Source organism: Stenella coeruleoalba (genome assembly GCF_951394435.1).
Source record: "Stenella coeruleoalba genome assembly, chromosome: 9".
In the NCBI taxonomy this organism is placed as follows: domain Eukaryota; kingdom Metazoa; phylum Chordata; class Mammalia; order Artiodactyla; family Delphinidae; genus Stenella; species Stenella coeruleoalba.
In genome coordinates this window covers 87,797,702-87,824,853 of record NC_137155.1, presented here as the reverse complement: position 1 = coordinate 87,824,853, position 27,152 = coordinate 87,797,702, and the positions used below count along the sequence as shown (strand labels likewise).

At 38.1% G+C, this 27,152-nt stretch overlaps 1 protein-coding gene across 7 annotated transcripts in view; it reads left to right on the top strand.

The window, feature by feature from the left end:
* Positions 1–4,250: 4,250 nt before the first annotated feature.
* CNOT4 (CCR4-NOT transcription complex subunit 4) overlaps positions 4,251–27,152 on the top strand; it is a 141,481-nt gene continuing 118,579 nt past the window's right edge. For 6 of the 7 annotated variants that reach the window (XM_079931201.1, XM_079931199.1, XM_079931200.1 and 3 more), the window contains exon 1: positions 4,251–4,515. The gene's annotated coding sequence lies outside the window, so the exon portion shown is untranslated. Of the gene's footprint in view, positions 4,516–5,234; positions 5,323–27,152 lie in introns of all 7 variants that reach the window. The other variant, XM_079931198.1, reaches the window with a different exon arrangement.

Sequence of the window (27,152 nt, the reverse complement as noted above, 5' to 3'; positions counted from 1 at the left end):
CAAACTAATTCATACACATAATAGATCCATATAGCAATTCATAAAGACAAAGTTGTATACTCCCTCCACCCCTTTCCAACTGCAGTCCCCCCAAGTAAGCAATCACACACAAAATTTTGATGTGTTCGTATTCTCCCATTCTTTTTTCTGTGCTATACATAAACATTGATTGATTCTTTTTTATTTCTAAAAAAATGGGTAACATTATACACAATATATCATGTTATAACTTACTTATTTATTCTTTACCTAAAAACATGTCATGGACATTCTTTCAGGTCAATATATAGTTCTTTCCCTTTCTCTTTTTCATATAGCTATGTATTATTCCAGAGAATGGAAGTACAAAAATCAAGTTAATAACTTCCTCAGTGATGAACATTCAGTAGCATGTTCTTCTAAAAATGTAAATGAGATCATGCCTCTTTCTTCAAAGGCTTTCCTTTTCCCATGGAAGAAGATCCACTTTTCCTACCATGGCCTGCAAGGCTCTGGAATGATATGGCCCTTGCCTCTATTTAATCCACCTTACACCCCACCTCCACTTGCTTACCATAACTCACACTAACATTCTAGTAAGGTTTTTTCCACTTCATTCATAATCCCTGCATATTTTCTACTCTTAACCTGTAAAGATCTTCCCTGACTATCCTCCTCTTGCTCACCAATCTAAATTAGGTTCCCCTCAAAATAATTCCATTTGCAGCAACAAGGATGCAACTAGAGATTATCATACTAAGTAAGTCAGAAAGACAGGGACAAATACCATATGATATCACTTATATGTGAATCCAGAATACGGCACAAATGAACCTATCTACAGGGCAGAGATAGACTCACAGACATGGAGATTGGACTTGTGGTTGTTGCGGGGTAGGGAGAGGGATGGACTGGGAGTTTGGGGTTGGGAGAGGCAAACTATAAAAAAAGAAAAAAGAAAACAAATTAGGTTCCCCTCTTAAACAGTCTCATAACATCTTGTAAACACCTTCACAGTACTCATCACCAGTTATAATAATCTATAAGAAATTATATGTATATACTTTATTTATTTATTTATTTATGGTTGCATTGGGTCTTCGTTGCTGCGTGCGGGCTTCCTCTAGTTGCGGGAGCTACTCTTCGTTGTGGTGCGTGGGCTTCTCACTGTGGTGGCTTCTCCTGTTGTGGAGCTCGGGCTGTAGGTGCACGGGCTTCAATAGTTATGGCTCGCGGGCTCTAGAGCGCAGGATCAGTAGTTGTGGCACACGGGCTTAGTTGCTCCACGGCATGTGGGATCTTCCCGGACCAGGGCTTGAACCCATGTCCCCTGCATTGGCAGGCGGATTCTTAACCACTGCGCCACCAGGGAAGGCTCACTTGTATTTATTTAAATGTCTGATGATTTCTTCTCTGCCTCCTCCACGAGGCACCCTGCTCTATGAGGACAGAGACAGTGTTTTGCTGTACCACCATCACCTAGCACAATACTCAAAGGTAAAAAACATTTATGGAGTGAATAAATGGTATGTCCTACACCGAGGAAACATTAGGCAGCTAGAATTGCATATTAATTAACCTTTTAAATGATATGTGTTACATGGATGTCTATGAAATTACACATACAACATACACACATATATATATGAAAAATTTGTAAAACAGTGTAAAAGGAGCATTGGCCTGGGAGGATAGTGGCTCTGTCACTAATTAGGTGGTGACCTAGGAAATGTCACTTCCTTACTGTTAGTCTCCAGGAATAAATGACTGTCAGTACGTATGGGATTGTCCCCTAGTGTTGGATACTCTGGGAGGTACTACTGACCTTTAGAGGGTAGGGGCCAGGTAAGCTAGACTTTCTGCAAAACAGGGCACTGTTCCTTACATGAAAAATTATTTTTTGTCCCTCATGACTTTTAAAGAGGGCTCTTTTTTTAAAATTAAATTTATTTATTTTTGGCTGCGTTGGGTCTTCATTGCTGTGTGCGGGCTTCCTCTAGTTGCAGTGAGTGGGGGCTACTCTCTGTTGCGGTGCGCGGGCTTCTCACTGGAGTGGCTTCTCTTGTTGCGGAGCACGGGCTCTAGGTGTGGGGGCTTCAGTAGTTGTGGCACGTGGGCTCAGTAGTTGTGGTTCGCGGGCTTAGTTGCTCTGGCATGTGGGATATTCCCAGACCAGGGCTCAAACCCGTGTCCCCTGCATTGGCAGGCAGATTCTTAACCACTGCGCCACCAGGGAAGCCCATCCCTCATGACTTTTAAATGCCCCCAGTGCAGGTGAGAAACCTGTATATATGATCTGTGCCTAAAACCTGACCTATTTTGCATATGAACACAAAGCTGTTTTAAATTATTACAGAACTCTAAAAGTGAGTGTTTTAGGAATGCATCTACACTGGACACTGAGGACAGATTAGTGTTGTCACCAGAGGTGGTCAATCAGCATACTTGTGTCAGTTGGTATTTGGAGCTTTCACATTCATGGGGGTTTATAAGTGCCAGCAAATGAAGATTTGATTATATTTTCTATAATTGTCATGTCTGAGCATTTATATATTGAAATACAAAACATTGTACTATAAATTACTTTTATATCATATATAGGACATTATTTTGATTTAAAACAAGATCATGTATGTAGATGAAATTCATAAATTATCCATGAATTTCATTTTAGGCTAATACAAGAGATATTGTAAAGATACTGTTCTTAAAAAAAGGTGTGTAGGATAAGATGATGGATTAGATGATGATTAAGATCCTTTCCAGTCTTAATGTGGTGGTTCTTATCTTTAATAATGGTAAGGATTCTGTTTATTTTGTTCTTTTCGTTACTTGGTTTACATTTCACTGTAAAATCGGTAATATAAAAAACACACATTAAAATAATACATGTCTCCTATACTGAATGTTTAAATAGTTACCTAAAGGTGGTGACTCCAAATGATTTCCCAAGTTTCCTTGCTAGGTAATAATCTCATGATTCTACAATTTCAAATTTTTGGTGAATTGTGAGTTTATTACATATTTTAAGTTTTCACCAAATAATTGACTCTAGGCTTGATAGTAAAGCACAAAGAACTAATGTATTGCTAAAAAATGAAATGAAAGCTTCTCACTATGAGATTAAGTTCACAGATTTTATACTGAAACCTTCCCCCATTCTTCTTCTGTTTAGAATTTTTCATCAGTTACAATATACTATGCATTTCAATCATATGTTTTATAAATTGCCTCATCTCCCTTTTCTGTCACCCTAACACACACACTAGAATAGACACAGGAATTCCTAGAATAGGAACAGGGAATTTTGTCTATTTTGCTCACCGTCTCCTCCCCATGTATAGAACAGTGCCGGGCACACAGGAGGAGCTCAATGAGTATTTGTTGTATGAATGGGTGAAGAATACACACAATAAGCAAAAACGACTGCGTCGAGCGCCACTTCCACCAAAATTCTAGGAGGCATGTGGGAGGGACCGGTAAATTGACTGATTTTTTTGTGTATGTGTGTGACCGATTTTTGAAATTGAGGATTCCTCGGCGCTCGTAGAAATTGCGAACGCGTTCTTATATTCGTTGGGATGTATTGATGTGTGTAGGGTTTGTGAACTCCGCGCGCAGAGCTGTGCAGGCTGGAAATCGAACTAACAATTTGCAAAGTCCGCATACTGTTCTCAAATTTATATCATTAGAAACACATTTTTGTAAACGCGTGGGTATTCCCTTCTCTTGTACTTCTGTAAAGGACAATTTAGGATATCTCTTCACTGGAGATTAATGGTGAGGACTGGATCAAGGGTGGTGACTCCAAAACGCGCAAACAGTGGCAACGAGTTAACACTTTTCGCAAACAAACGCCAATTCAGTATCCAATTCCCACTCTAGATCAAATCCCGCGCTCCTCCTACCTCCAACCTGACTGTACCCCGCCCTCTTTAATACCCATGGTGGGCAGAGCAGAGAACGGTCTCGGTTCCCCCAAAATTGGTTACGCCCGCCCCGAGTTTTGGTCTCCCATATTTGAGCAAACACCGAGGAAACGGAACCACTAACGAAGGCCGCCGACCAAATGACAGCGGAGCAGCACACGCGGGTCAAGAAGGAAGCAAAACACGAAGAAAGGCAATAGTGTAACAGGCACGTGAGGTGGGCGATCCCATCCGCCCTCGGAGTGAGAACATCAACTCCCGGCTTGCCTCTGGGCTGTTACCCTCCGAGGACTACAACTCCCAGGATGCTGCGGGAGCAGTACCCCCGCCGCTCCTCCCGCCCCTCCCCCGCCCCTCCCTGTCGGATCGGCGTGCGCCTGCGCACCGGAGGCCGGAGGAGTCTTACCCTAATGTAAGATGGTGGCCCGTCTGGCTGTGGAACCCACCGAAAGCTGAGAGTCTCTCTCTCAGCCGTAAAGGTCGGACTCGCTGAAGCAATCAGGCCCGTTTCTGAAGAGTTTTTTCCCCGACACTCGTTCAGTGGTCTCTTGTGAGGACGCGGCAACGCGTGGAATCGGATAAGGGAAAAGCGAGGCAAGGCAGGCGGGTGAGTCTGTGCGGGGCTGGGCTTAGGGGAAACCCGGGGCTTACCGGCTACGAGAGAGCGGAGGCTTCGCTGGGACTGTGCAGGCCGCACCCCCCTTTCTCCCCACCCCCCGCCTCATCTTCAGCCTCCTTCTCGGTCTTCCTCCTCCTCCTCCTCTTCCTCCCTCTCCCCTCTACGCCACAGCAGTTACCGCCGGGAAAAGGGAGCGGGGCAGAAGGCTGCGCGGCGGCGAGCCTCGACTGCTTCAAAAATCTCTTCAATTGGGCAGCCGAGGCGGCTGCTCGTCTTCAGTGCTCTCCCCTACGTTTTTGTAGGGGCAGGAATCTTAGGTCTCAGGACTCCCTGTTTTCCCAACCCCCTTGCCCCTCTCTGACGTCCTTCTCCAGTGGCTCCCGTCTCCCAAGACCGAAGCCATCACTTCCACTCTGACCCGTGGTGCTCATTAATCCCACTGCTCGTTGCCCACTCGGTCCTGCCGCTTGTTTTTTGCTCCGCTGCTACCACTGTGGAGTTAGCCTTTGCTCCCCCCCGGTGCTTGCCATTAGTCCCCAGCCTATCTGCTACCCTAGAGCTTCTTCCGATTTGCAGTCTTTCCTTTAACCACATCTGTCATTTTAAAGCTGCCCCTTAAGTATCTAGATTATGCTGCTGCTCGTTCTGACCCACCTGTTTCACAGCGTTCTTGGGTATTGTCCGTTCCTTCCCTCTTTCCTATACAGATTCTTTCAGCATACACTTCCAGAAAAAAAGGGATGCCCCGTGTTGGCCCCTGAAAAGTCAAGGAAGTTGGGAAGTGAATGAAGTGAGGTAGGATACTGTTAAACATTTTGAGTGAAGCTCGTTTATTCAGGCTACTCCGGAGAGGAGCGTCTTCGTTTTGCTTTCAATGATCTATTTGTGGATTATTCGCTCTGTTGGGACGTGGTTTTTTTTTTTTTTTTTTTTTCCATTTTGGACCGGTTTCTCCATGCTACCAAGCCTTCTTCTGAATTGAGTCTCCCCAGGATACTTAATGTGGGCTCTGATTATACCAACAAATATTAGCCTGGGCATTTAAAAATAAGATAAATCTGGCACACAACCAAATTCATCTGTGAGCTCCACAAGCAAATATAAGTGGTGTTCTGATTATAAGCAGGTTATATGTGGGTTACAGATTCCTTCCAAATTGAGAATTGATTATTGACTCAGTTTTATTGATGTTCAGCTTAATTGATGACATTTTATTTATAGTTTGAGTGGAAATTTCCTCTCCAGCTAATATCTGACTTGATATTTTTGGATTTGGGAAGTTCTTTCTTTTAACATATCTAGAATGGTAGGTATCTGAATAAATTGTCTTCTCTTGAAAACCATTAGGTCTATAAGCAAAGGAAAAATCGATTTTTTTTTTCAAAACTAAATCTCATTTTTTCCATAGAAAAGAAGGGGGCTGGGAAAGAAATGACAAAGCTGTGCACATAAATGCATTTGGTAACACTCAGTGTCATTATTATTTACATTAAAAAGCAGAAAACTAGAAGCCGGTGGTGGCTTATGATGTCTGTTTTGTGAAGAAGGAGCTTTTGCTATAATCAGACTACTGTGAAGTAAAGAATTACCAGAAAAACAAACAGGATTACATAGATCAGATACATACATCTCAAATTTAAACATAAATAAGACATTGTGTTCTTAAGATGTATGTAAAAATATTAAGTCATAGTAGCAATCTCATGCAGCAGTATACCTCTTATTTGCAAAAGTAATAATACCTCAAGTGTAAATATAAATACATATAGTTGTCCATTAAATCACTTTTGGATGTTGCTGCATAATTGTGATTTTTTTACAGATTTTATCTGTAATACTTGATGGAATCTTACATTTGACATTATATTCGCTTGATTGTGATAAATGGTCTGTTTCATCAAATGTAAACCGAGGTTAGGAAAGCTGTTTATAAAACTTCATTTTTCCTTTCAGCCACTTAAGCCACAATTTGGGGAAACTAAATAAATCCCGACTTTTCTGAGAATTGGAAGCAATTTATATAGCAAACCTTGTCCTAAGTTATGACCTGAGGTTTTTTTAAAAAAAAAGTATTACTTACTTTTAGTTTATCAGTAGGAATATATTTAATACAATTGATCTTCAACTCTAAGCAAAAAATATATTTCATTTTTCTTTGTAATACACTGGTGGAGAAGCTTTCCACTTTGAACAAGCCTAACACACGGGTTTGGAAACCCTTGGCAGTCATACTTGGCTGAATTGTAAGCAGTGTGTTCTAGGAGAGGACTGTTTGTCTGGCAGAAGAGGGTAAATTATTTTAATACATCTTTTCTTTTGTAAAGATATTTTGCTTCAATAAAAGCATTCTCAAGTAATTTTCTCCACTCTATAGTTTTTTTCCTGCCATCATCAAATTCTTAGTTATCAGCACTGTGAAGTCAAAATGAATTTACTTTGGAATCTTTAACACATCTGAAGAAGATATCTAAAGTTCTTTGATATTTTGATAGGAAATACAGAGCTGAGAGTTCAAAGTATTTTTGTATGGTTTAACTTTTTTTTATTTTTATAAATTTATTTATTTATCCTTGGCTGTGTTGGGTCTTCGTTGCTGCACGCGGGCTTTCTCTAGTTGCCGTGAGTGGGGGCTACTCTTAGTTGCGGTGCGCGGACTTCTCATCGCAATGGCTTCTCTTGTTGCCGAGCACGGGGTCTAGGCGCACGGGCTTCAGTAGTTGTGGCTCGCGGGCCTAGAGCGCAGGCTCAGTAGTTGCGGCTCATGGGCTTTGTTGCTCCGCGGCATGTGGGATCTTCCCGGACCAGGGCTCGAAACATATCCCCTGCATTGGCAGGCAGATTCTTAATCAGTGCGCCACCAGGGAAGCCCGTGTGATTTAACTTCTTAAATGTAACATTTTGAGTATTGTAGCTTCATAATTTCGTGGGGTTCTTTTTTTGGGATAGTTTGGAATACTTTCTGCCAGTTTCAGTAGTTGAATTCTTCAACTGAATAGATTATTTCTACAGAAGGGTTTTTGAACATGAGTTACTTGAGGTTGACTTGTTATGAAATTTGTTTTCACAAAGTTCCATAGACAAATCTTTAATTTTATTAGGATGAGACAGTTATAATCAAATGGCAAAATACAGAAAAATTGTTTTGTAATGCCCTTCAACTTCAGTCTGATTGGAGCACTAGCGATAACTTGCAGTTTATTACTTTGTAAAAGAAAGAGGGCATTGCTTAAGGATGAACTCCTTGCATTAGGGGAGTTTTATTTTTAAAATGATGTTATATGTATCAATATAATGAAAAAATATCTTCTCAGTTTAAGCAGTATGATTTTAGAAATCTTCCCTTTCTCTCCTTCGCTACTCGTGCTTTAAGGTTAAGCTACACTCTTCATTAGAAAAAAGTTTCTTTTTTTTTTTGGTGCCTGTAGATAGCACTTGATTGAATCTATTTCAACTCAATGTTATTATTATTTTTTAAAATTTTTTTAAAAGTTATTTATTTGTTTGTTTATTTATTTATTTAGGCTGCATTGGGTCTCCGTTGCTGCATGCAGGCTTTCTCTAGTTGAGGCAAGCGGGGGCTACTCTTCATTGCGGAGCGCGGGCCTCTTATTGCCGTGGCTTCTCTTGTGAAGCACGAGCTCCAGGCACATGGGCTTCAGTAGTTGTGGCTCGCAGGCTCTAGAGCGCAGGCTCAGTAGCTGTGGTGCACAGGCTTAGTTGTTCCCCAGCATATGGGATCTTGCCGGACCAGGGCTCGAACCCGTGTACCCTGCATTGGCAGGCGGATTCTTAACCACTGTGCCACTAGGGAAGCCCAGTGTTATTATTTTTATAGACCATTCAAATGAAATAGAAAGTTTTAGTTTATGAAAACTTAAACCTCTGCTGAAAATTCAGTTAGCTTTCTGTCATTAAGTATAGTACTGTCTTGACTTTTTGTGAAGGAAGTTACATTCATCTGTTAGTTCTAAAGAAAAACAGTAGGGAAATAGGTTATAGAGAGTTTTAGTGCTCTAGAAATAGTATAACTAGAATGTACTACATACTTTTCTCAAAGGATTTCTTAATCTAAGTGGAACTTGTAAATGGTTTTCATCCCACTGGAATAGCATGTATTGGATAAAACTTGTTAACACATTTTGAGATTTAAAATATTTTGTGTTACCTCAGAGATATTAGGAAAAATCTGCAAATGCCCATGCTTATATAAAATGTGGCAATACCACTGATATTTTAAAGAGAGTAATATTTTTTTCTCAAAAGTTGAGAGTACACAAATTATAAAGATGGCATAATTTACTCACTTATTTAGTGATGCAATGAAAAGATAGTGGGACTGTTAATCCTATATTTAGTGGTTTTCTGAAAAAACTTTTTTCAGAATTGTTTTTAATCTGATATTTATGTGGCCTTCTTTATTAGAAAAGATTGTGTAGTAAATGTCAACTTTTTCATGTGTAGTAATATTAACCCAATGGGTTTTGTCACATTTCTTTTTTGTAGCATGATTCTTTTATTTGTTAATCAGAAAGTAGTTTATAGAAGAGAAAATTTCAACACTATTTTGGCCCCTTAGATTAGCCTTACCGTAACAGTTTTTCTTTTACTAGAAGAGAGAAATTACATGCTACTAAAAAGAAGATGATTACTTTCACTTGCTAGGAAAATGAAACTTTAAAGATAGGGCAAGTACAAAGCAATTTGAGTATGAGTTTATTTTTCTCCTAAGGAGTTTATTTGTGAGGATGGTTTCATTCTTTCTAAACTCTGTTTATACAAGAGAGTTGTCCTGTTTTAAACTTTAATTGCATTGGGTGATGGGCAGATGATGTATTGCTATTGGGATAAAGCTTGCTGTTTGTATACATCGGATATCTGTTCGCAATCAAATATGTTATTTAGTTATGGTATCTAAAACCTCCCCTCTTGAGTATTTAGAGAAAATATGGAGAAGGGGAAATCAGAATAATCAGATTGGTTTGTATATATGCCTAAAACCAGTTTTGGGGGAAAAAAGTCAAGGCAAAGAAGCAGTGTAATTAGAGCATTTAATTAAAGAAGCATTTAAAGATAGATGTTTGTATCACTGCTTTTGGAAGGAATTAGTGAACGATGATGTAGGGAAATAATGGTTGAATTTTGAAGAGTAGTTATAGACTGAAATATCAAAGGGGTGGAGCTATATGTTGTCATCAAGCCAAATATCTGCAATTTCTTAAGCATATTTTTCAGGTCTCAGAATAAAGAGGAAGTGCTAATTTTCCTGATTATTTAAGAACCTACTAATTCAATCTCTGTTAAGGGCAATTGGTGTCTTCAGATAGTGAATTTCTTGAAATAACATTGGCTGATTCGGGTTATTGAACATTGATTTTAGCAACTTTTTTTCTTTTTATTTTCTGCCTTTCATATTATGCTTTTTTTTTTTTTTTAAACAGTGTTTTGTGATTTTCAGCTATTGTTTGGGTGGACCCTTTTGTGAATGCTGTAATTGAATGAAAACTTGAAATATAAGCAGTATTGCTTTTTTTTTTTTAGCATCTTTATTGGAGTATAATTGCTTTACAATGGTGTGTTAGTTTCTGCTTTATAACAAAGTGAATCAGTTATACATGTACATATGTTCCCGTATCTCTTCCCTCTTGCGTCTCCCTCCCTCCCACCCTCCCTATCCCACCCCTCTAGGTGGTCACAAACCACCTAGCTGATCTCCCTGTGCTATGCGGCTGCTTCCCACTAGCTATCTATTTTACGTTTGGTAGTGTATATATGTCCATGCCATTCTCTCACTTTGTCACAGCTTACCCTTCCCCCTCCCCATATCCTCAAGTTCATGCTCTAGTAGGTCTGTCTTTATTCCTGTCTTACCCCTAGGTACTTCATGACCTTTTTTTTTTCTTCCATATATATGTGTTAGCATACGGTATTTGTTTTTCTCTTTCTGACTTTCTTCACTCTGTATGACAGACTCTAGGTCCATCCACCTCACTACAAATAACTCAATTTCGTTTCTTTCTATGGCTGAGTAATATTCCATTGTATATATGTGCCACATCTTCTTTATCCATTCATCTGTTGATGGACACTTAGGTTGCTTCTGTGTCCTGGCTATTGTAAATAGAGCTGCAATGAACATTTTGGTACATGACTCTTTTTGAATTATGGTTTTCTCAGGGTATATGCCCAGTAGTGGGATTGCTGTGTCATATGGTAGTTCTATTTTTAGTTTTTTAAGGAACCTCCATACTGTTCTCCATAGTGACTGTGTCAATTTACATTCCCACCAGCAGTGCAAAGAGTGTTCCCTTTTCTCCACACCCTCTCCAGCATTTATTGTTTCTAGATTTTTTGATGATGGCCATTCAGACTGGTGTGAGGTGATATCTCATTGTAGTTTTGATTTGCATTTCTCCAATGATTAATGATGTTGAGCATTCTTTCATGTGTTGGCAATCTGTATATCTTCTTTGGAGAAATGTCTGTTTAGGTCTTATGCCCAGTTTTGGATTGGGTTGTTTGTTTTTTTGTTATTGAGCTGCATGAGCTGCTTGTAAATTTTGGAGATTAATCCTTTGTCAGTTGCTTCATTTGCAAATATTTTCTCCCATTCTGAGGGTTGTCTTTTGGTCTTGTTTATGGTTTCCTTTGCTGTGCAAAAAGCTTTGAAGTTTCATTAGGTCCCACTTGTTTATTTTTGTTTTTATTTCCATTACTCTAGGAGGTGGGTCAAAAAGGATCTTGCTGTGATATATGTCATAGAGCGTTCTGCCTATGTTTTCCTCTAAGATTTGATAGTGTCTGACCTTACATTTAGGTCTTTAATCCATTTTGAGTTTATTTTTGTGTATGGTGTTAGGGAGTGTTCTAATTTCAGCAGTATTGCTTTTGGTAGTAAGATTAATTTTTCTTTTGATGGAGATCCCCTCCATTTCGATTAGATTTTTTCCTTTAATTTTAAAATTAATTCTTAGTTGAGAATTAGCTCTTACAAGTTTCCTGTCAAATTAGATCTTTCCAGAATTCTTTTTCATACTTTAAATGGGGACTTAGGTATTTGTTGGGTAAAGAAAAGTGTTATGATATGCCTTGGTTTTGTCATTTAAAGTGAAGTAAAGACATTATTAGTGTTAAAAAAATTGACTTATTAACATGAAAAATTTTAAACAAAAGTAGACACAGATCTCTATGTGTGTGTCACTTCAAAGATCATCAACTCATAGTCAGTCTGGGTTTACCTGTGCCCCCACTTAGTTTACCTATGCCCCCACTTAGTTTACCTATGCCCCCACTTAGTGTACTCTTTGACCTGGATTATTTTGAAGCAAATTCTCGTCATCACAATTATTTCATTTGTACTAGAACTCTTTTTGACATATAATATCCTTGATTTTTAAAAAAATCAGGATTATTCAATCAATTTTTCAAATAGTCTTTAAGTACTTATTATAGACCTACTTCTTGGGAAATGACCCAGCCTCTTCTAAGAGTTTATTATCTTGTTGGGTATACTTTCATAATAATATAACTAGCACTATCCAAAGCATTATACAACTAACGCTTTGATACATGGGTCTGAGTCCATTATGTTAGTATAGGGTTATCTAGGAGTAGGGCTTCCTTGAGAAAGTGGGACTTGAATAAAGAATATGTACTGTCTGCATAGGCAGATCATCTTCAGAAGGAGAACATTCCATACGTTCCATGTGGGGCTTGGAAGCAGGAGCAAACACTTGGTGGGAACCAGCATGATGTGAGAGAGGTGTAAGGAGTCTGATCTCAGTAGAATAAGGTGTTAATTTCTGAGAATGGTGTCAGAGAAATTAGTATGCTAGAGTAGGGCTAGATTATGAGGTGTATTCAGTGTCAGGTTGAATCTGATCAGCTACGGTAAGGAGCCAGTAGTTGGTTGGGGGCAGGAGATGACATGATGAAAGTACTGTTTAGAAAAAGATTCCTTCTTCAGTAGTGTGCAGCATATTTTGGGGTTGACAGTTGAATGTGAAAAATTAATGAGTAGGCCATGAGTAGAGATGTTGGTGTGGATATTCTACACGATTTGGCACCTAATTGATTCCATCTTCTCTTCAGTCCTTATATCCAGAAATGACAACAAGGTTTTGGAGAATAGAGGACTGAAGAAATGTCTATTTGTCTTTGATAGTAAACTGCAATTTGTTATCCAAGCCCAGCTTTTGAAAAGGAAGTGATGCATGATTACTCAAATAACAATCTCAAGAAAATTCAGCAGAAAATAGCTACTAGTGTTTTCAAATAATTTTAGATATGTATTCACTGGGAGTTTGGAAAATAAAGAAAATCTTTATTACATGATAATGAGATGGAACATATTTCATTTGTAAAAGGGAAATTGATGCCTCATCTGCTTCTTATGTGTGTAAGAGTTCAGAAGAAGTATTAGGAAATGTATATTTGAACAGCTTGTAACCAGTATATATTACTGGATAGCTTTAAAGTTTAATAATGACCTGATTAATGCAGAAGGAATGGCATAAAATTCTGATGAATAGGGCACTAATATTGTCAGCCCCAACCTCCTTTAAGGATGGATAAGGATAGGTCAGCAGGCCAAAGAAGAATGTAGGGACATTATTAAGTGAAAGTTTATTCTTTGATTTATTTTGATATACTTTGTTTTGCAAAGGTATTATTAAAAACAGATCTGGTTACACAAAAGCCATATTTATTTTATTTGAAAATGTTTTTTAAGTTCTCAGACCCTTGAAGTTATTCTTTTCTTTGTTTTGGTTTGTTCACTTCATTAAACCAACTTTCTTCATCTATTGTGTATTTCTGGATAGCATGCTTGCTTTGTTTTGTGAAGGATAATTTCATTTGTTATCTTAAAGCAGCAGGGGAAAAGTAGATTTCTTGTTTCTGGCTTTGTAAATAGTAGATGAATAATACTGTATTGCCATTGTTCTCTTCCTGCTTCCCTCAGTATCACATGTATTCCCTTTCTACAATATTTAGCATGTGGATCTCAAGAATTCTTATAGTTGAGTCTGAAAACATCTCAAGCTTAGGTGCTTACAGCTTCAAAATTTAATTTACCTTAATTTACCAATCATTTTCTTTCCTATTATTATAAAAGGTATAACCTACAATAATGCCATGGACCTTTCGGGTACTTGGGAAATATTAATAAGGATAAAGATAATGATGCAATATAGTGCATTGTTGGGAAATATGTGTTTTTCATGGATGTTCCCTCCATCCTAAACCTCCTTAATCCTGGTGATGTGACAGAACTATTTTTCACATTTTTTTCCTTCTTTATTTAGCGGGTTATGCGTACTATCTAATATGGTCACTGGAATAGAAAGCTTTTGCCTTCTGCTTGGGTATGTTTTAACAGAGCCTGTAATATTTTAATTGTGGATTTAAGATTGAATTGCTATCGCCTTTGTGCAGGAGAATCTTGAGGAGGATTATGCTTCTTTCTCATTACCACCCAGTGTATGTGGGAAGGAAGTAAATATCAAATATGCAGTATAGGAGAACCTTAGTATTTGAGAATATTTTCAGTGGTAGCTGCCAATCCATTCTTTTCCCCAAGAACTTTTAATTTAATGCCTTGAGTGTGGAGCCGCTTAAAAGTGTCACAGTGGGTGGTGGAGGGGAGAGGAGAAAATGGTTCCATGCTCCAAAAATCTCTCCCAGATTTTAACAACTTGAATTAATCTCAAATTATTAGTATTTTGCATAGTTTTATTCATGAAATTCTTGGGAGGGAGCCCTTTTGTGTGAGTGGCTTTGGGGTGTCTTGGGTAGCTGGGAGGGCAGGTGTATTTCAAACCTAGGAAAAGGGAGGAGAGGCAGAAAATACAGTGAAACACTTCAAATTCTAATAATGACCACGGTGCATTTTTGCCTAAGGCATTGATGGCACTGGCTCCTTTGCTGCCTTTGGCTACATACTTTAGGTTTTCTTTTCTAAGTTAGGCTTCTAGTTGGGAAGGCTACAGACTTTAGCCTTTTCTAAGTCAGACTAGCATCCTTGTCCAGGCTTGTGCATTTTAACCTCTCTAGCTCAAAACCTGACTATTTTTGTGTCTTTAATCTGCCAGAAGGAAGGGGGAAATGGGAAAGAGAAGAAAATGATATGTGTGATACTCCTCATTTTGCTCATGTATTGGCGTAAGGTTATTCTAAGATTGTTTTATAGAAGAACCTCTTCCTTTCATTTTTAATTTTATGTAATCAGTTATAAAGTAGTTTCATGAATTTACTAAATTAATACTTAGAAATCTTTTAAAATGTCCTTTAGCAATAGAGTTGGTGATAGGTTGAAGAGTACTGATGTTAGATGCTTCGTGGTACTTTCTTGGAATTTCTTGCTTCTACTAAAATCTTTTCTGTTGTCCTGGACCTAGTCCTAGATGTGAACTTTGCTTCTAAAAAGTAAAGCTAGTAGTATTTTTTAAGGTAGTTACCATCCCTGCACTGTATTCAAATCTGTTTGATCCTAATGAAAACGAGTATGACAGTAAAATACTTTAATATAGCTGTGCTAACAAAACAACATTTGTTAGTCATGTGTTGCCCTCTATTTTTTTGTCACGCCTAGCAGGTTTTCAGCAGCTTTGGAGAACTCTGAATAATATATGATGTGTTTGTGTTTACAGGTTGTACTTTTTATTATATACTACTAAATTCTGTAATTTTTAAAACTTGACATTATATTAAAGGAAATATTGCTCTTGGAGTAACGGGCTAACTTAAATGATTTTTTTTATAGTTGAACATAGTTTTCATTGGTCTATAGATTTGCTTGCCAGCCCTTTCAATTCCCCCTACTTTTATTTATGGCTTCTGCTGGGAGCATGCAGTTTAGTATGGGACCAGACTGCCTGAGCCTGAATCTTACTCCTACCACTTCTTGTCAGACCTAGGGCAAGTTACCTTATGCTGTCTGGACCTCAGCTTCCTCATTTGTAGAATGCAGCTATTAAGATTGTTGTGTGGAATAAATGAGTTAATGTATATAAAGTGCATGGAATAGCGTTTGGCATATAGTAAGCCCTGGATACGTGTTTGCTGTTTTTATATGTTTGAAAGAATTTTTTAAAAATCTATTTTTGAAGACTTATCTTTTTATTCAGTGTACTTTTTAATGTCTGGGTAGTAGACATATGTTTTTAGTAGTTACTTGACCAGCTGGAAACACAGGTAATGTGTTTTAGGGGGTAATCAAAGGACTGACCTACCTGGAATTCTTTTGAATCAAAGAGTAATGGAAAATGAACCTGGACAGGTATGATAGAAAATAATTATGGAGTATTTTGAACTAAGGCAGAGAAATTTAGATGTGGTTGATAAGAGGGGAATCATTGCAATCACTGCAGGTTTGTTTGTTTTAAGTCAGGGGAGTGATGTGTTTAAAATAGTATTTAGGGGAAGATGGTTTTGAGTGTCCTTGGTAGCATAGAATTATTTGATTTTACGTGGATAAGAGGATTTCTTTTTTTTTGTCTATTCTGTTCACTGATATATCCAAAGTGACCCAAATAGTGCCTGGTAGGTAGTAGGTGCTCAATAAATACTTATTGGATGAATAAACCTTAAGGGGGACTGAGTTAACAGAGACAAGCACAAAGGAAAGTAAGCTTTTGGATACCTACCTTTAAAGGGGTAGAAGTGAAAAAGTTTGTTCTTTTAAAATATTTATTTATTTATTTGGCTGCGTCGGGTCTTTGTTGCAGCACGCGGGATCTTCATTGTGGCACGCAGGCTTCTCTCTAGTTGTGGCGCACAGGCTCCAGAGTGTTCAGGCTTAGTTGCTCCACGGCATGTGGGATCTTAGTTTCCTTACCAGGGTTTGAACCCATGTCCCCTGCATTGGAAGGTGGATTCTTAACCACTGAACCACCAGGGAAGTCCCTGAAAAAGGTATTATTAAAGGAACAATTAGAGAGGTAAAAGGAAGATGGAAAAGTTTGTCTCAGAAAACAAAGGAAGAGATTTTCTAAGAGAGAGAAGTCACGGGGATAGGAAGATCTAGGATGATACCACTTCAACTTCAAGAAGAAAAAAGGAATTTACATATTTCAGTGCAACATTCAAGCAAAATGAGAATAGAGAAAGCCCTTTGGCTTGTGTGTGACAATCACTAATTACATGAGAGCGATTTCAGTAGACTGAGAATGTAAATCAGATTGGCGGGAAGTTAAGAAGGATGTTAAGTAGAGACTGTAGCTAAAGACTATTCAGTAGTAGGTAATGACTATAAAAGTGGCAAGAAGACAAATTATAATAGCAGCTTTCACAGTTATTGAATGTGTAATATGAGAGATTCTATTTATTAGAAGTGAGAAAACTTGAGGCAGTCTTTGTGCTGAATGTTCTTAAGTTTCACAGTACAGAAGACTTATTACACATGCTGCTTCAGGGCTCTGCTACTTGATAACTCTGTAATCTTGAAGAAAGTTGCTTAATCTTTTGTGCCTCAGTTTTCTTCCTTGTGAATGATGGAGATCTATTTCATAGATCTGTTATGTTCATAGATCTATGTTATTTCATAGATCTGTTAGATTACTTAATCTTTTTAAAACTCTTACAACAATGCTTGGTATATAGTAAATATTTGATAAATGTTAGCTGTTATTATCATCCACTGCTGAAGTAACGTAGAGAGTAGGATTGGACGATAGAAGAGAAGAAATAGAAAAAAAAATAATAAAATTATTGCCAAGTAGTGGTAAGAACTAAATGGAAAAGCCTTAGAATCTTTGCTCTGACTGTCCCTCTGCCTGGAGAACACTTATCTAATTACAACATAGCTGTCTCAACTCCCTCAGAACTTTGTTCACATGATGTCCTTTTCACTAAGGCTTGCCCTATTTATTTACAGTTAGCATCCAGGCCCCTCTCCCCTAATATTAATATTTGCATTTTAAAGCTTTTTTTTTTCTATAATACTTATCTCCCAACATATCATATAATCCACTTAACTCATTATATATGCTGTTAGTTGTTGATCTCCATCTACTAGGATGGGAATGTTTGTTCTTTGATGTAGCCCAGGTTCTTGGAATAGCACTTGGTACATAGTAGGTGCTCAGTATATGCTCATTGAATGAGTAACTTATTTTACCATTGAAGTGGGGTGGATGGGGCAATCAGTTTAAGTGGTGGTGGGGGTACATTTTTGGAGGAGAGCCAATTTTCTGAGATTGAGGGACACTACATAGAAGTTGATCTCAGAGACTTTGTCTTCTCAAATGGGTTTTCTGAGTCCATTTTGGTACTGGTTTTCCTGGAAATCACTTGGGATACTCATTTAGCTGAGGAAAAAAAATGTAAGATGTATCTCTTTTTTTCCCCTATAATAATTATATTTTATATTTGATTAATAAAAGCTTATATTTGTGTGCTTATTAGAATCTAGGAACTGTTCTAACTTCTTTATATTATTAATTTTTAAAAACTCTACAGCCTTACAAGTACATTACAGTTTCCTTGTAAGCTGTCGTTAGGGGTGAAGGAAAAGCCCTTTGCACTGCGACAAAGGGCAGTGCTTTCCCAGATTTTTGTGTTCCATTGACAGGGAGCTTCTGATACCTCCCTCTAGCAGTCACAGCCTAGACACTACTGCTTGCCTAAAGTCCATCAGGACTAATCTCATTATATCTTTTATCCCTTTTTATGTCAGTTACTACCATCCTTCCAGGTGACAGTTCATGTCTCACACTTGAATCCTCACAATTTTCTGAATATTTCTTATCTTTTCACTCCTCTCCATCATCAGCAAAATTTCTTGTATCCTTGTTTTTTTTTCCTGAACACTTCCTCTACTTTCTACTTTTCTGAAGACACTGCCTTGTACATGTTGGCTATAATGTTTTTCATTTTTTTCTTATATACTATCATCAGGGGTCAGTGAGGAGTCCATGCACTGAGATTTAAGACTGCATTTCCCATTCTGACCTCTTCCATGGAATAGGAGTCAAAAAGTGAGCCTGGTTATATTGTTCAAAAATCCTTATGTTTGCTGGCATTTCTTGCATTCTGAGTTACTCATCTCTTCTTCACCTCTAGCTCTTAACTTACTGTCATTCTTGGTAATAACACTATCCCTTTTTTTCTTTTTTTTTTAATGGTAAGCGGGTCTCCTACTGCTGTGGCCTCTCCCGTTGCGGAGCACAGGCTCCAGACGCGCAGGCTCAGCGGCCATGGCTTATGGGCCCAGCCGCTCCACGGCATGCGGGATCCTCCTGGACCGGGGCACGAACCCATGTCCCCTGCATCGACAGGCGGACTCTCAACCACTGCGCCACTAGGGAAGCCCAACACTATCCCTTTTAAAATTCTTGGTAATTTCAACATATACTATCTGTGTTGCTTCTATTACTGTGGCCTCTTAAGTTCTAAAATTCTTTAATGATCTTGCTCTCCACCCTATCTCAGTCACCACTCCATGGTCATATCTTTCTTTTTTTGGCCATACCTCATGGCATGTGGGATCCCAGTTGCCCAACCAGGGATCGAACACATGACCCCTGCAATGATAGCACAGGGTCCTAACCACTGGCCCTCCAGGGAAGTCCCCATGGTCATATCTTACACCTTGTTATTACCAATAACATGAACCCCCACCCCACCATGACTTGCAGTTCATGCAGCCCCTCTCTGACCACCATCCGTCTTTTCAGCTCCTTCCACGTACTTCCCAACTCAACAAGCTTACTATCATTAGGACCTCCAGTCCAATTTCTATTCCCTTTGCACTGTCCTTTGCCACCCTTGATTTCCTTTCTTCCCTTCTTACCTAGTGTATTACATTCATTACCTAGGTATCAATCATTATATTCATTCGCTTTCATTGGCCTCACCTCTCTTGCTCCTTTCTTGCTTCTTCATACTTACTTGGCGAAACCTTAACCCTAGTTAAATCAGATTCTCTGAGTTCTTCATGTCTGCACCTGTGCAGCTGACAGGGACTAAAGACTGAAAGTTACTGAAAAGCCCTTAATATTGTCTGGAAATCGTAGTCTATTTCCTTAGTCCATTTGGTTTCCCCTCTCCTAGATGACCTAGTTTATACCTTTGCCTTTCTCCTCAAACTTCCAACTGTCCTCATACTCACTCTCAGTTGTTGGACCTGCTTTCTACTTCATTGAGAAAGTAGAAGCAGTCAGAAGAATATTTATAGACTCCACCACCTATGTACCTACTGATATGACATTGCCTGCCTTCTATTACTATGGATGAATTGTCTTTGGTTCTGTCTAATCCCAGTTCCTCTGACTAATGCATTAGATCCCATCCCCTTTCATTTACTTTAGACAGTACTCTAGCAATTCTCCTCCCTCTCTGTACATCCTCAGTTCTTCCTTCTCTTCTGGGTCATTCCCATCAGTGTACAGGCATACTGTTTTTCTCATCATAAAAATATCTTCTCTTGATCACTATTCCTTGCTCTTTTTTATTTCCATTGCTATAGAACCTCTTAAAGCATTGTCTAAGTGCACTTGTTCTAATTGTTTTCTTATGTTCTTTCTTAAGCCTATTCCAATCAGGCTTTTGCCCCTATCACTATACTAACATTTTTTTGTTCAGGTCTCCCAACAATGACATTATTAAATCTAGTAGTCAGTTCTTTGTCTTATGCAATCAGTCTACATTTGACAAAGTTACTTTCTTCTTCCTCTTTGATACACTTGTTTCACATGCCTTTTAGGATACCACATTCTTTTGGTTTTCTTCAAAACTCATTGGCAGCTCCTTCTTAGTCTTTCTTGTCGATCCCAGGCAGGGCTTACTCCTTGATTATCTTTATCTGCTCTCACTCCCTTGGTGATCTCTGCTAGTTTCATGGCTTTGAATTCTAAATATTGATGAGACTCAAATTTATTTCTCTAGTCCAGACCACTCTCCTGAACTCCAGATTTGTATGCCCAGTTGCCTACTCACTATTTCCATTTGAATAATTATTAAACATCTCAAACTCAACATGTGCAAAATGGAATTTTTGCTCTTCCCCCCACCAAGTCTGCCCTCTCATACCTGCATCACCCACAAAGCCTTCCTCATCTTAGTTGTTGGCAGCTTCAAGTTGCTCAGGATAGAAACCTTGGTAAAATCATTCTTGATTCTCTTGTTCTCACATCCCACATTCATTTCATCAGGAAGTTGTTGGCTCTACCTTTAAAACATACCCGGAATTCAACCGGTTTTTCCCATCTCCATAGCTATCATCATCTCTTGCTGGGTAATTGCAACAACCTTTTAACCAACTTCCCTGCTTTTACCCTTTTCTTTATAGTCTGTTAACTAACAGCTGTCAGAATGATCCTTTGAAAACATAAATGAGATGGCAAGATTTGCTCTGAGTTTAAGAAATTTCATGAATTGATAAGAGATTATTCTAGTCTATCTTATCTTACTAAATCTTGAAGGCACATTTAATGTAGTCTTTGATTATGCCAATTTTTATGGCATAAAATTGGATGGGGAAGTTGTCATTACTGGATCACGGCCTGCTTCTTTTCTCCTCACTAACCCTCCTCTCCTCCACCCTATACACAGGAAGCCTCGACACCTATCTCCCAGAGGAAATTGGAAAGAGAAGCTATGAGTTGGTTGCTATTGCAGAAAGTTGCTTTGAGTAGAAGACTGGACCACCCTTTTAAAATAGAGATCTGTGGGGACTTCCCTGGTGGTCCAGTGGTTAATTCTCCATGCTCCCATTGCAGGGGGCACGGGTTTGATCCCTGGTTGGGGAACTAAGATCCCACATGCCACGTAGCGTGGCCAAAAAAAAAAAAAAAATAGAGATCTGTTGTTATTTCACTGCTACCTCTAACCTCCTTTAGCAATACTTGCTTTCTCCCCAACCCCTGCCAAATTAAGTGTCCACCCTCTACTCCTGCCCTTTCTGTTTTTCCCTACTTCCAGATGGATATATTGTATTTCTTAAGACTTTTGGCTCTATTTGAATTACTATTTTATACTCTAAACTCTTTTCAGATATCTTGATAACCCATTCTTAAGTCTCTGATGTGAGTTGGTTTTACTTTTATTCATAAAGTTTCCAACAGAATGATGCTGAACATGACAGTAAAAGGGAAATTGGTACAAATAGGTGAAGAAGACATCATGTGTAAAATTGTGGGGAAAATGATATGTTTTTTGGGTACTCTGAATGCACTTGTCATAATGCTAATGATTTCTAGAGGAGTTACACTGTAATGCAACATATAAAGAAGCTTGGAGATTAGTTGAAAAAAGAACTTCACAGTTCATTTCCTTTATGTCTTTACTTCTGTTCTCTGAAGGCAAATGTTCTTTAATTAGTTTTCTTTTGATTTCCTTTCAGAGTGTTCTCTTATACTGGGATCAGCAATGATATTACAAGTTGTGATATTGTGTATACTTTACTACTGATATCAGATCTTTTCTTATTATGGTGCATAGTACCATAGATTGGTACCAAGAGATTGGTCTGAGGGTAGATACATGCCTGTTTTCTCAAGCTGTTTCATAGACTTGTGTTGTTCAGTATGGTATTCACAAGCTACATGTTGGCTATTGAGCACTTGAGATGTAGCTAGTCTGAATTAAGATGTGTACTCAGTGTAAAATAATGATTACATGTTGAGTTCATAATATTTTGTATATATTGGGTTAAATAAAATTAATTACTGGTTCTTTTTTCTTAATGTGGCTGGTAGAAAATTTAAAATTCTCTGTATGGTTTACATTATATTTCTCGTTGACAATGCTGTGTTATACTTACCTTTCTTTTTGTCCTAACACTTTGAGTTATTTTAACTCAGTTAATAATCTGTTATGTATTCACTAAAAATGATTTTGGTATTATGTATTATAAAGGATTTTTTCCTGAAGTTTAATACTTTTATGTTGCTATCCTTCTTAGTATTCACTTTCTTAAGCTCTGAGTTGTCTTTTTTTTTTTCAACCTTTTGACTTTTGTCATACCCTTCTCATGGTACTACATAGGCATAAGTGATTCTTTCTGTATATTGCCTGGAAAATTTTTGGAGGAATTTAAAAGTTGATCTTTTATTTACTTCTTAAAATAATATTAGGACTACTAATAGTGTATTTTACAAATCATTCTGTTACTAATGTAAAATTTAAAAATTTAAAGTAAAGGCAGTTTGTATCTGGTAAAAAAGAAAATGGATTGAAAATTTCACATGTGAGGAAAGACTGATTGAACATACAAGTAAATTTGTATGATTGAGCAAACAAATAAACAAGCAAAAAATACCTGCACTGACTTGGTCTGTTGTTACAGGTTTTTTTTTTTTTTTGGCGGTACGCGGGCCTCTCACTGCTGTGGCCCCTCCCGTTGCGGAGCACAGGCTCCGGATGCGCAGGCTCAGTGGCCATGGCTCACGGGCCCAGCCGCTCCGCAGCATGTGGGATCTTCCCGGACCGGGGCACGAACCGTGTTCCCTGCGCCGGCAGGCGGACTCTCAACCACAGCCCCACCAGGGAAGCCCATGTTACAGGTTTATACACTTTCATAAACTTAGACCTTAGCATCATTACTATTGTTTTTCCCTCCGTGTTATAGTCCTTTAAGGATTTAAGCTTATGATTTTATTACTCTTACCTTTTTTGATCTGTTGAAAACAAGATTCATACTGGGTTCAGTGAATCCTTTTTTTAGGGTTAAGCCTCAAACTGTGTTTAAAACCAAGTGGTGTATAGCTCAGATCTGGGTAGTTTTTAAGTGAAAAACTGATTTGGGTAGCTGTGGATTATTTAAAGGGGGATTTTGATTTCTGAGCTCCAAAATATATTTCAAAGTAATCCATGATATGTTGTTACCATAAAGGTATTAATAAAAATGGGTTTGTTAGGCATTTGAAAATAATTTATTTACTGGAGAGCTATTTTATTAGTTTCACCTACTCAGAGAGTCCACAGCACCTAGGTATCGAAAATTATGTAAAAGCACATTCAGAAGAAAGTGTATAAGAAAAAAGTTTGGGCCAAAAGGCTTGAATTTTTTAAAAAATTTAATTTAATTTAATTTATTATTATTTATTTATTTATGTATGTATCTATTTTTTTTTTTGCGGTACACGGGCCTCTCACCGCTGTGGCCTCTCCCGTTGCGGAGCACAGGTACTGGACGCGCAGGCTCAGCGGCCATGGCTCATGGGCCCAGCCGCTCTGCGGCATGTGGGATCCTCCCTGACCGGGGCACGAACCCGTGTCCCCTGCATCGGCAGGCGGACTCTCAACCACCGCGCCACCAGGGAAGCCCCTAATTTTATTTTTTATACAGCAGGTTCTTTTTTTTATAAATGTATTTATTTTATTTTTGACTGCATTGGGTCTTTGTTGCCGTGTGTGGGCTTTCTCAAGTTGTGGTGAGCGCGGGCTACTCTTCGTAGCGGTGTGCAGGCTTCTCATCGTGGTGGCTTCTCTTGTTGCGGAGCACGGGCTCCAGGAGCGCTGGCTTCAGTAGTTGTGGCACGTGAGCTCAGTAGTTGTGGCTCGCAGGCTCTAGAGCGCAGGCTCAGTAGTTGTGGCGCACGGGCTTAGTTGCTCTGCGGCATGTGGGATCTTCCTGCACCAGGGATAGAACCCGTGTCTGCTGCATTTGCAGATTCCTAACTACACTGCACCACCAGGGAAGCCCCAGCAGGTTCTTATTAGTTATGTATTTTATACATATTAGTGCATATATGTCAATCCCAATCTCCCAATTCATCCCGCTACCACAAACCCCGCCCCCCCTTTTCCCCCTTGATGTCCATATGTTTGTTCTCTACATCTGTGTCTCTATTTCTGCCTTGCAGTCTGGTTCATCTGTACCATTTTTCTAGATTCCACATATATGCGTTAATATATGATATTTGTTTTTCTCTTTCTGACTTATTCACTCTGTATGACAGTCTTTAGGTCCTTTTTTTAATGACTGGAATTGATAAAAAGTAGGTTTGAAAATGACAATTAGGGGAGAAAAGATAAAAGATATCTAGGGAGAAAAGATAGAGAAATAGAGATAATAGGGATTGTGGGAAAGAAGAAGAAAAGTGAGCTCACTCAAGTTCACATTCTTAGATGCTCAGTGGAAGGATAATTTTGATAGACTCTTTGATAGACTGAAACAAAGATTTTGCTACCTGTCAGCTTTCTGGATCTTAGAATACCCTATTAACCTGTTTGGTTCCTCCTAAGTTTTGAGGATAGGCCTGATTTCTGTTGGCTGTGCAGACTTAGATTTGGGTTGATCTATAAGAATAATTTGTGAATCCATCTGTGTTGTTTACATCAAATGTTTGTACTTTTTTATTGCTGAGTAGTATTTCATGGTGTGGATATATCACAGTTTATTCGGGTTTTCAGTGTTTTTGGCTTTTACTAATTGAGTTGTTATGAACGTTTGTGTACAGATTTTTGCATTAATAGACGTTTCCATTTCTCTGGGATAAATGCCCAAGAGCACACTTACTGGATCATCAGGTAAGTGCATATTTAGTTTTAAAAGAAACTGTAGGACTATTTTCTAGAGTTGCTGTATGATTTTGCATTTCCACAAGCATTGTATTAGTGATTCAGTTTCTCTGTGTTCTAATCAAAGTGGGTGTGTGTTAGCCCTGTTTTTTTTTGTAGTCATTCAGATAGATGTGTAATGATATCTCATTGTAGTTTTAATTTGCATTTCCTTACGGTTAAAGATGTAGAACATCTTTTCATGTGCTTATTGGTCATTTGTAATCCTCTTTGGTGAAATGTCTGTTGACGTCGTTTGCCCATTTTCTAATTTGAGGGCTTTTTTGGCCTTGAGTTGTGAGAGTTCTTTATATATTCTAGATACAAGTACTTTGTCAAGTATGTGGTTTGCAAATATTTTTTCTCAGTCTGTAGCTTGTCTTTTCATCTTCTTCATAGGGCTGTTCACAGAGCAAAAGTTTTAAATTTTGATGGGGGCCAGTATGTTAGTTCTTTGTTTTATGTATTGTGCTTTTTGTGTCAAGTCTAAGAACTCTTTACCTAGTCCTAAGTCTTGAAGATTTTCTCTTAAGTTTTTTCCTAAAAGTTTTAGAGTTTTACATTTTATGTTTAAGTGTATGATCCATTTTGAGCTACTTTATGTATAAGATATGAGGTTTAGGTTGAGGATTTTTTTTTTTTCTTTTTAGTCCATTTGTCCTAGCACCTTCTGTTGGAAAGGCTGTCTTTCCTCTATTGAATTGCTTGCATACTGTTGTCAACAATTAGTTGGGCATATTTGTGTGGGCCTATTTCTGGGTTTTCTGTTCTGTACCATCCATCCGTATGTCTATCTCTCCATCAGTACCACACTGTTTTGTTTTGTTTTAATTTATTTTTTTATACAGCAGGTTCTTATTAGTTATTTATTTTATACATATTAGGGTTATATGTCAATCCCGATCTCCCAGTTCATCCCACCACCGCCCCCCTACCCCGAGTACCACACTGTTTTGATTACTGTAGCTATATAGTAAGCCTCAATATCGGGAAAAGCGATTCCTCCCACTTAATTCTTATTTTTCAAAATTGCTTTAGGTCTTGTAGGATCTCCTCTCCATACAGATTTTAGAGTAAGCTTATTTATACCTATAAAAAAATCTTTCTGTGACTTTGCTAAGAATTACATCTGTATCAATTATGGAGTATTGTTCTTTACTATGTTGTGTCTTCTAGTCAGTGAACATGCTAAGTCTCCAGTTCTTTAGGTCTTCTTTGATTTTGTTTATCAGCATTTTGTAATTTTCAGTATACAGACCTTGAACATTTTGTTAGATTTATAGCTAAGTATTTCATTTTCTTTGGAGTGATTTTAAATGGCATTGTATTTGTAATTTAGGTTTTCACATGTTTATTATTATTATATAGAAATGTGGTTGATTTTTATGTATTAATCTTGTATCCTCTGACCGTGCAGAACTCACTTATTAGTTCTAGGGCATTTTTTTGATAGATTCTTTGGTATTTTCTAGGTGGAAAGTCATGTCATCTGCAAACAGGGGCATATTTTTTTCTTCTGTTCCAATCTGTTTGCCTTTCATTTCCTTTTCTTAACCTTATTTGCTAGCTGGAAATTCCATTAACTATGTTGAAAGAGATTGGTGAGAACAGCCATTCTTGCCTTGAACTTGAGCTTATGGGGGAAATACATAATTTTCACTGTTAAGTTGTGATGTTAGCTACGGGGGAAGCATGGACACTATTAAGTTGTGATGTTGGCTATGGGTTTTTTAATATATATTCTTTAGCAAGTTGAGGAAGTTCTCTATTCCTAGTTTACTGAGAATTTTTGTTTTGAATTTGGTTAAATGCTTTTCTCTCAATTGATATGATCATATAATTTTTCTTCTTTAGCCCTTTTATCTCGTGGATTACAGCGATTGATTTTCAAATGTTGAACCAGCCTTGCACCTAGAATAAATCCCAGTAGTCTTTTTATACGTTTCTGGATTTTATTTGCTAACATAGTGTTTAGGATTTTTGCATCTAAGTTCATGAGGAATAGTGGTCTGAAGTGTTTATGTTTTTTGGTACTGTGTCTGGTTTTGATGCCAGAGTAATATTGGCCTCATAAAATGAGTTGGGAAGTGTTCCTCCTCTTTTCTGGAAGATGGTATAAAAATAGA